Raw genomic sequence first — 9,654 nt, forward strand, 5'->3', positions numbered from 1 at the left:
GGTAGGGCCAGGTGGGGCAGGGATCAGGGTAGCTCAGGGCAGTTATCGGGGGACTTGGGGATGGGGAGGATGGGGCCAGGCGGGGCAGGGCAGGGCAGGCCGGGGCAGAAATACAGGGAGCTGAGAGAGTGGGAAGGGCCAATGGGGGTCCCCCCCATGGTCACCTCCCTCTTCTTCCAGCCCCCCAACCCCTTACTTACTGGCTCTGGAGCAGGGACAGGCAGCATGCTTCAGCACCAGAGCGAGGGCCAACCATAGAGACGCTCTGGCAGCCAAAGCATCTCTGTGGAGGACCCAGCCTCCAGTTGCCTCAGGTATTTTTCTTTGCAGGGTTTTTTTTGCCCTGGTTTTTGTCTCTGCAGGGTTTTTTGACCCCCTGGATAAGGGTCTAATTTTGCCCCCGCACTGCAAATTTGCAGTGCTGGAAACATTTTCTCGTTCCTGCATGTGCCTCTTGCAGCGTCTCAAAGGGGTTTGAGATGCTACAAGAGGCACGTGCGGGCTTGTCTGGACATGCCCATGTAGGCATTACATATCAACTATTGTTGATATGCTGGAGAATCGCAGGTCTCCTAGTAGAAACCACAAGTGTACAAGCTTCCATACAGTTTATCTTGGAACAAAAAATGGCAGCTCTGGGAGAAAAATAACCCATCTCCAACCATGTAAAATTTGCTTCCAGGAGAGTTTCACCTGGAAGAAAAGACACCTATATACTTCCTCACCACTGGAGTCCCTCAGGAGACCAGGAGGCATTGAGCAGTAGGGAAATGTTCCCCAGTCTACAAAGGCAGGGGAAAAGTGCTGCTTGCCTACTCCAGGTCCCAAGAGCAGCTGAACAGCAGGGGGCACAGAGTGCAGCTGCTCCTGTCCCTCCCATACACTAGGAAGGAAGGGGAAGGGGGGAAGAATTGCCTGCTGCTCCTCACCCACTTCTCACACCAGATACCTTGGTGTGAAAGTGCGCCGGGGCTCTGCCATACTGCTTAGTCTACCTGGCTCCCAGGCACTGAGAGCTGAGCAGAGGAGCAGCTGCTACTTGTCCCCTACCTGCTCGTTACACCAAGGTCCCTAGTCTGAGGAGAAGGCAATGCACTTTGCCCCATTGTTCTAGGCCCCCTGAAAATGAGAGAACTGGAACAACTGCTGGTTCCCACACTTTCCCCAGACTGGGATCAGTTTGGACTGTGGAAGGTGCAAAGAGTAAGGGAGATGGGGCAGTGATAAGCTGAATGCATTCTCCTAACCTTGATATATATTAATATGCAGACAGTCAACAGTTTAAAACAGAGTTTAAATTTGTAAGATATACTTATGCTTTTCTTTTTTTCTGTTTAATCTTCCCCATCTGCTGGCTGTTGAAATGGTCAACTCATGCTGAACATAAATGGAATATACATCATAACAACTTAAAAGCACTGTTTGAATACACCTGTAGGCCACATACAGACTAGCACGGATGTTTCTTTTCCCAGGCACAAGTGTGACACTGCTACTTGTCCCTGGGGAATGCCCATGCCATGTACACAGCACCTAGGGTGGGGGAGGCTGGAGCCAGCAACTGTGCTGGCCCCACCAGCCTTACTTGGGTTCCTGGGGGGGCTCAGGGAGCTGCAGCTGCTGCACTTCTGCAGCAGGGAGCCTGGTTGGCAGCTGGAGTGTGGCTCTGGCCAGCCAGGTTTTGGGCAGTGCACATTACTGCCATGTGCGTTGCCCTGCCTTTTTCTGGCAAGGGTTTTTCTGACCCCAGTTCTCCCAGAGTCAAAAAGACCCCCACACTGCAAGGTAGTAGCACGGGCCCTGCGCTTGTCTGGACACAGCTGAACCTGTTGACTCTGCAATTGAACATAATCTCCTAACCCTCCCACAACTGCACAGCAGCATAGCACATACACACAGTCTCCACAATTTTGATACCTACAATATACTCTGTGTGTACCCCAAGAAAATCAAGACACTCCAAAGGGGAAAAACAGAACCCAGGGGCCTGGATTTACCAGGATACCAAGGAGAGATTTTGCTGCATCCTCTTAAAAGGAGTGACTTCAACTCTACATATGAACAGTGTAGGCCTGCAGGGGTGGCCTGTGCTTTAAAAAGTGTAATGAAGTCATACATTGGTAAGAAAATACCCACTAGACATGTGCCCAATGAATATTCATTTGATACAAATAATTTAGCACACTACATCCGAAGTACAGTTACTACACCAGGCAACAGAATAGTAGTTGTATAATTTTCGTACTCCACTGTAAACAAGTACTCCAAGGCTACAAACAATCATATCATGCACTGTAGCAAGCATATACTACAGAGTCAATTAAAACCAGTTTTAATAGGAGTTTTGGCAGCATGAGATTGATTTTTAGCCTTGGTACTTTGTTCATAGATTATTAGGATCATATTTTCCTAAACAGAAGTACAGCTGCTTTCTCCCCTTCAATGGCCTAGTCTGTGAACATAAGGATTTATAATCAATAGTTAAAAAAAATGTATGGGTTGAAAAAGCACTTTCGTTGCCGTGAATTCTATGTCATTAACAAGAACTTTTTTCCCCTCTATTACATATAATTTAAATTTTATTAAATATAAATTTAACTTTGAAGATTTGGGGCTACTACATATTTAATTAACACAAGTGACTAAAATCTTAAAATTATAAATGCAGGGTAAAGGCTACTGGTTTTGCTAATTATAAATCAGGGGAAGTCTGCAAAACAAAATCCAGTTTCTGATCTCAGAACACGTGAGTACATATGGGGGATTCTATTGAATTCAGCAAAATTATCTGGATTTAACTTGCCCTTTTAATTTACAAAACTAAGGCCCACAGCTCAAAGTCAACTGAAAGACTTCAGTGGACTTTGGATCAGGGACTTAGGGCATTTTACATGTGCTCCAAGAGCCACTCTAATTAAAGCACCTGGAGCATCTCATATATCAGTATCCCCATGCTTCAAAATGGTGAGAGGAATGCTTTATCTAAAGCTTGTCAAAGGAGCTTCAGTTAAAGCGCCCACACCACCATTTTGAAGCATACGGATGCTGATACACTAGATATGGAGGCTGGCTGGAGCATGCTAATTAGCATGCTAGAGAAGACTCAGTTAATCGAGTCTGCTCCAACATCATATTTACAGCATGCAGAGCAGGCTCCCGACGTGTACAGGAACCCTTAGTACCCAAGCAACCTATGTTTTTCTTCACTACAGTTTGAGATCTCAGACCTTCTCCACAAACAATTTTTGTCTAGATTTATTCTGGTGTGATTTTTTTCTAGCAAGCAAAATAAATTGATGCAATTCCTACTGTTCTTGCACTTAAAGCTACATGAGAGGCAGTCTTCTGCAGATACATTAATTATGCCTATGGGAATAAGTTAACAGTAAAGCAATATAACTCTCCAATATAAATCCACACTCTTGGAATACACTGCTTTGAATATACTGAAATAGTTATAGTAGTACAATGGGTGTACACAAACCTAAGACTTTAAAGTCATCTGTGCATACAAATCAATTTTTTTGTCCATTCCCAGGTTCTGTACTGTTTTAAGATACTGTGTTTTATGTTTTAAAGACATACTAATGTTTAAGATTATGATTGCAGAGATGAAATCAGGAAGGCCAAAGTGCAACTGGAGTTGCAGCTAGCAAGGGGCATGAAGGGTAACAAGAAGGGTTTCTACAAGTATGTCAGCAGAGGAAAAATCAGGAAAAGTGTGGGTCCCTTACTGAATGGGGGAGGCAACCTAGTGACAGATGAGGAGAAAAAGGCTAAAGTACTCAATATATCCTTTCTACCTCAGTCTTCACAGGCAAGGTCAGCTCCCAGACCACTGCACTGGGCAGCACATATTGGAGAGGAGGTAAGCAACCAACAGTGGCAAAAGAACAGGTTAGAGACTATTTAAAAAAGATGGACATGTACAAGTCCATGGAGCTGAATGCAATCCATCCAAGGGTGCCGAGGGAGTTGGCTGATGCAACTTCAGAGCTGCTGGCCATTATGTCTGAAAACTCATGGCAAATGTGGGAGGTGCTGGATGACTGGAAAAGGGGAAGTACAGTGCCCATCTTTAAGAAAGGGAAGAAGGAGGATCCAGAGAACTACACATCAGTCAGCCTCACCTCAGTCTCCAGAAAAATCATAAAGCAGGTCCTCAAGGAATCCATTTCTAAGAATTTGAAGGAGAAGAAAGTGATCAGGAACAGTCAGCATGGATTCACCAAGGGCAAGTCATGCCTGACCAACCTGATGGTCTTCCATGTCAAGATAACTGGCTCTGTAAATGCAGGGAAAGCATTTATACCAAGTATATACCTTGGTTTTAGCAAGGCTTGTAATACAGTCTGCCACATCATTCTTGAAAGCAACTTGAGGAAGTATGGGTTGGATGAATGGACTGTAAGGTGGACAAAAAGCTGGTTGGATCATCACGTTCAATGGGTAGTGGTCAATGGCTCAAAGTCAAGTTGGCGGGCTACTGGTATCAAATGCAGTGCCCCTAGGGCCAGTTTTCTTCAATATCTTCATTAACGCACTTGGTCCCAGTCCCCCCGCCCCAGCCCCACAGTACAGGTGAGGACCAGCTCATGCAGCCCCAACCCCACATGCAACATGCTCACCCATCTGAACTAAGCAGTGGTGGTGCAGGACAAACTGCTGCTCAGTACTGGGGAAAAACAGCCCTTCCCCCTCCTGCTGCTGGCACTTCCTGGTACAGCCACTCAGAGTATGCGTGGGGCTGTCCTGCATGTCCACCGTGTCACCGCCACACCTCTGGGATACCCCATGGGGCAGCGGTGGCAGTTCAGAGCAGACACAGGGCAGCCCCACATGGGCTCCGAACAGCAGCACCAGGAAGCATTGGCAATGGGAGGGGAAGGGGCCTCTTTTCTCCTACACTGAGCAGCAGTTTGTCCTGCACCACCACTACTCAGCCTGGGCCCCAGCACTGGGCTCACCCTTCAGGGCTGAGCAGTGGCAGCAGCAGCTAGGCAGAAAACGCTGCTCAGTGTGGGGGAAAGCCACCCCTCCTTCTCACCGCCACCAGGCAGTTTTTGCTGCAGCCACCTAGAACCCACACTGCACTGGACTGCGGTGTGGCTCCTTCACCACCGCCTGTGAGCTGCCCCACGGCTGCTTCACACTGTCACTTCTGCCATGCTGGGCAGCCCAGAGGCAGTGATGTAGGAGCTACATCACAGGCTGCTGCAGCACGGGCTCCGGGTGGCCGCAGCAAAAACTGCCCAGCAGCAGTGAGAGGGAGGGCCTGATTTCCCCTGTGCCAAGCAGCAGTTTCTGCCCAGCTGCTGCTGCTACTGTTGCTACTCAGCCCTAACAGGCAAGCAAATAGATGGCGTGGAGAACACAGGGTTGCAGATACACACACTGGTCCCTGCAGCTACTGCTGCATGTCCCGGGGCAGCAGGCATGCCACGGCCCGGCCAGGCAGTGCAGGCACTGGGGCTGTGTCCTGTTGGTGGTGGCGGGGAAATGCTGCAGGGCGCTTGGGCTCTGCGCTGTTGCAGGGTGGGGGCAGGTGCTGACCAGCACACTAGCAGAGAAATAGCCCTGGTAGGCACTGTCTCTCGGATGTACTTTTCTGAGGCACAGTCCCTGTCTCCTATTTGCCACATGTGCGGCGCGCGAGCCAGGTTGTGGCTGTAGCCCCGGTGGGTTCTATCTCCTGATGTTAGTTTGCGAGAGGGAGAGGTGGACTCGTAATGGTTACAGAACATTTTATTTATTTACTTACACGCCACTGATGTAGATGTGGCTGCGCAGGCAGTTACACTTGGTTCAGTCCCGGTTCGGATAAGGGACGAACGAACGACAAACAAAGTCTCTCACTTGCACACCACCGGTGTGAACATGGCTGCACAGGCCGATTTCTGCCCCAGTTCAGGTAAGAGACGAAAGAACAGAACACAAAAACGATGGATCTCGGTTTGGGTGAGGGATGAAAACAGAATGATCCGTCCCGGTCCGAATAAGGAACAGATGTAAAACAAAACAATGGATATCCCGAGCGCAAGACGAGCCGATCGGTACACAGTTGCTCCGGAGACAGGAGAAGCCGTGGGAAGCTAGCCGGGCCTACCCACTGAGCGGTGGAAGCTCCGGGTTCTCTCTCTCTAGCTGACACACACCCTCACACACACCCACTGGGCGGAAACTCCACCCTCGCCTTTATAGGCCAGATGACAAGCCCAATTTCAAGCCCCCAATTGGTCTAAAACGTTTGCAGGGTTTTCCACAGGGGACGGGGTTTCCCCAGCACATGGTCAGGGCCATGCAGCAAGGGACGGGGTTTCCCCAGCACATGGCCAGGGGCCATGCAGCAAGCCAAATAGCGGCTTTCCAGATTGTGAGGCCAGTGCTTGGCGGCATCTGTTGCTGGGCAAAGCTGGCAGAGTCCAGCTGAAGTGTGACACCACAGAGGGAAAAGGCAAGAATATGCCGCTGCTGCTGCTTAGAGCTCTAATGCAGGAGGAAACATTTCATAGAGAAACTCAGTGCAGCCACCCAAGATGACACACGTGGCACAACCCTTTCCAAGCTAGCTATTTGAGCAGGTACACAGGGCAGTTTCATCTGGAGACAGCAAAGCCCAGGTGAGAAGCAGTGAGATAAACTAAGGAAGCACCAACAGTGGTCCTCATCCAGGGATACCTCCATATTCAAAACAGTGGCGGTGGACTGCCACAACTGAGCAAGTTGAAGATCACTGCTGTATACATGTTGGATGAAAAGATCCACAGCAGAACAACCCAATATTTTAAATTCAGGAGAGGGCAGATAATGCCACAAGTTACTAACATAACAAATTGATATCTACTTTGTCATGTTGATCCACACCTACTTTCTTATCTTCTGAGGTTTTACTGATACCTATGGTAAAACTACACAGTCCATTCATTATGTTAGCACATATTTAACTCACCGCAAGGCACAAAAGTAGGAAAGAAAAAAACCCCTCTCAATTGACAAACTTTCTATAATTGAATAATAATGAATGTTATCATCTTCATTGATAGACGCTCTTACCTTTATCAAGTAAACCTGAAATGCCCTTTTCTCCTCTTCTGTTCCAGGAACAAAATAAATGAGCTCCAACCTGTGAAGAAAGAACATTTTGAAAATAATTAGTGATACACTGAAAAGAGTTTCCATTTACTACTACTATGGGAGAGACTTTCTATATAGTCCTACTGAGTAAAGTAAAACAATGTTATCTGGAGGGAAAACACTCTAATGATTACAACATATGGCTAGTTAAATATTCACTACAGTATTTTGATATGTGACACTGTGAACATTCAATTCAATGAAACTCAGCATTGTGATAGTGAAGTATCAAAGAATTTTAAAAGTACAGTATCAACTATGGGGAAGAATTCCTTCACATTTGGCAATTTACACTGTAACATCAACTTCGTAGGAATATTGGCAGTATGCATGTACTGCAACTTATCAGACATTCTTTGAATGGATTAGGTGCCTAAGGCGGCATGATGGCCAAAGTAAAGCAGGATATATGCCGCTAAAAATAATTCCTGCAGCAAGATAATTCAACCATGCTTTAAAACAAACATGCTCTTTTTGAAACAAATGAAAAAACATGCACAAACTTCACGTCAGCAATGCTATATGTGGCACATAAATGGTAAACACTAGCTGTTAGCCTCAAATGGCACAGTGATTCTAGGCTAAATTCACAGAGGGGACTTAAGCTGCACGTTGCAAGACCTAATACTTCGGCTCTCTGCCACTTATTGTAATTCACAACCCCAAGTTAGGCACCTATGTTCTTTATACAATAGGGGAAAATTAGACACCTTAAACTAGTATTCACTAGAGCCAGCATACCAAGGGGAAGGTGGGAAAGGAGTGGACAGAATCTGCCAATGACAGCCAGGTGTAGGGGTGCTTGCAGTGTAAGTAGTACCTCCTGGTGGATTCTCTCAGGAATCAGGTAATGGAGGTCCAGGAAGAGGCAGATTGGCTCAGAAGCACAAAAATACTGCCAGTATTACGGTAAAGGGACAGATAGAAAAGGCACTGAAAGACACAGGTACTCAGGAGAATGAAAGCTGGCTGCTTGCTACCAATGGCAAGAAACAGCATACCAGAAGAGGTATGAAGCCATGGCATTGGCAAGGAGGAGCCCATTCAGTGGCAGGAGAGGCCAAGTCATATACCCTTAAGGGGGAAAGGATCAAGACCTCTGTTGCCAAGAAACAACAGATGGTGGTGGTTAGGCACTCCCTCCTGCACGGCAAAGAAGCATCCATCTTCCAGCCCAACAGGTTAATTCAGGAGATCTGCCATCTCCCAGGAGCCTGCTTCTTAGACATCACAGGAAGGTTACTCAGACTCATCCAGCCCTTTGACTATTATCCTATGTTGCTCATCCATGTGGGCACTTATGATATGGCAGAGGCAATCTGGAGCAAATCAAAAGTAACTACCAGCAGGGCTTTGGCTTCTTTGACCATGGAGTGCTGTTCCAGGAAGATGGACTTCTGAGAAGAAATGGGGTCCAGCTGACAAACAGAGGGGAGAGTGTCTTTGCATATAAGCTTGTTAACCCTAATGAAAAGGGCTTTAAACTAAGTTTCCCAGGGAATGGAGACAAAAGCCAAGATATAAGTAAAGAGCCAGGGGACTTGGATTAAAAAAAAAAAAGCAATAGCAAAAGCCTTAACAATGTTCTCAGGGAGAAGTTAAGACAATCAATTTGATACCTGAAATGTTTATATACTGATGAGAGAAGTATATGGAACAAACAAGAAAAACTGAAGGTCCTACTCCTAGATTCAAGTAAATACGGTAATACAAGCACTTGATTATGGAGACCTGTTAAATCACAGATCTAGCAAACAGGAGACATGCGTTATAGCCAGTAGTTCCAGCTGGCTACCAGCCTAACAAGTATTAACTGGCAGGCTATAATAGCACTTAAACTGGGATTGGAAGGAAGATGCATGACTTTACATCACTGGGGAAGTTGAGTTTAGTGAGATGAATATCAGGAAGCTCAAAATGAGTGAGAGTTCTTGGAAAAAAAAGGGACATCTCAGAAACAGTATAGAAAAACCATTAGCAAGTTTTGCATACAACATGATTACACAGGGCTAATAAGGGCAGATTAAAGAGGGCACCACCCAGATTTACTGCTGTCAACAATGACTGAAAGACAGAAGTGGGAAGGGAAGATGAGACAGTGGGTTCTTGACTCAGCTGACAGCAAAGAATCTACATAAGCTCCAAAGCATGGAAAACAATCATGTCAAAGGAGGAAAATATTTAAAATAATTAAGGTGAGATCTAAATTGTCAACAAAAATGAGAAGTAAGGAAAGTGAGAATTATGTAGGGATCCTAGGATTTGCCCATAAAGAAGTTCCTGGAAACCTCAATGAGAGCAGTTTTAGTCAACAAGAGAACAGGAAATCTAATCTGGAGAGAACCAAGGACAAAGCTGAAGAACTGTATTGGGCAGACTGCCTAATGAGTTCATAAGTTTCATAGTTTCTAGGGTCGGAAGGGACCTGAGCAGATCATCTAGTCCGACCCCCTGCCATGGCAGGAAGAGCACTGGGGTCAAATGACCCCAGTAAGGTGGTCATCCAACCTCCTCTTAAAA

General features: G+C 46.4%; 1 protein-coding gene across 1 annotated transcript in view; it reads right to left on the reverse strand.

Moving 5' to 3' along the window:
- BMPR1B (bone morphogenetic protein receptor type 1B) overlaps nt 1–7,154 on the reverse strand; it is a 541,891-nt gene extending 534,737 nt beyond the window's left edge. The window contains exon 1 of the mRNA XM_019526507.1: nt 7,054–7,154. The gene's annotated coding sequence lies outside the window, so the exon portion shown is untranslated. The remainder of the gene's footprint in view (nt 1–7,053) is intronic.
- Between the last annotated feature and the right edge of the window lie 2,500 nt (nt 7,155–9,654).

This window comes from Gavialis gangeticus, unplaced genomic scaffold (assembly GCF_001723915.1).
Source record: "Gavialis gangeticus isolate Ggan-Ray unplaced genomic scaffold, GavGan_comp1, whole genome shotgun sequence".
In the NCBI taxonomy this organism is placed as follows: domain Eukaryota; kingdom Metazoa; phylum Chordata; order Crocodylia; family Gavialidae; genus Gavialis; species Gavialis gangeticus.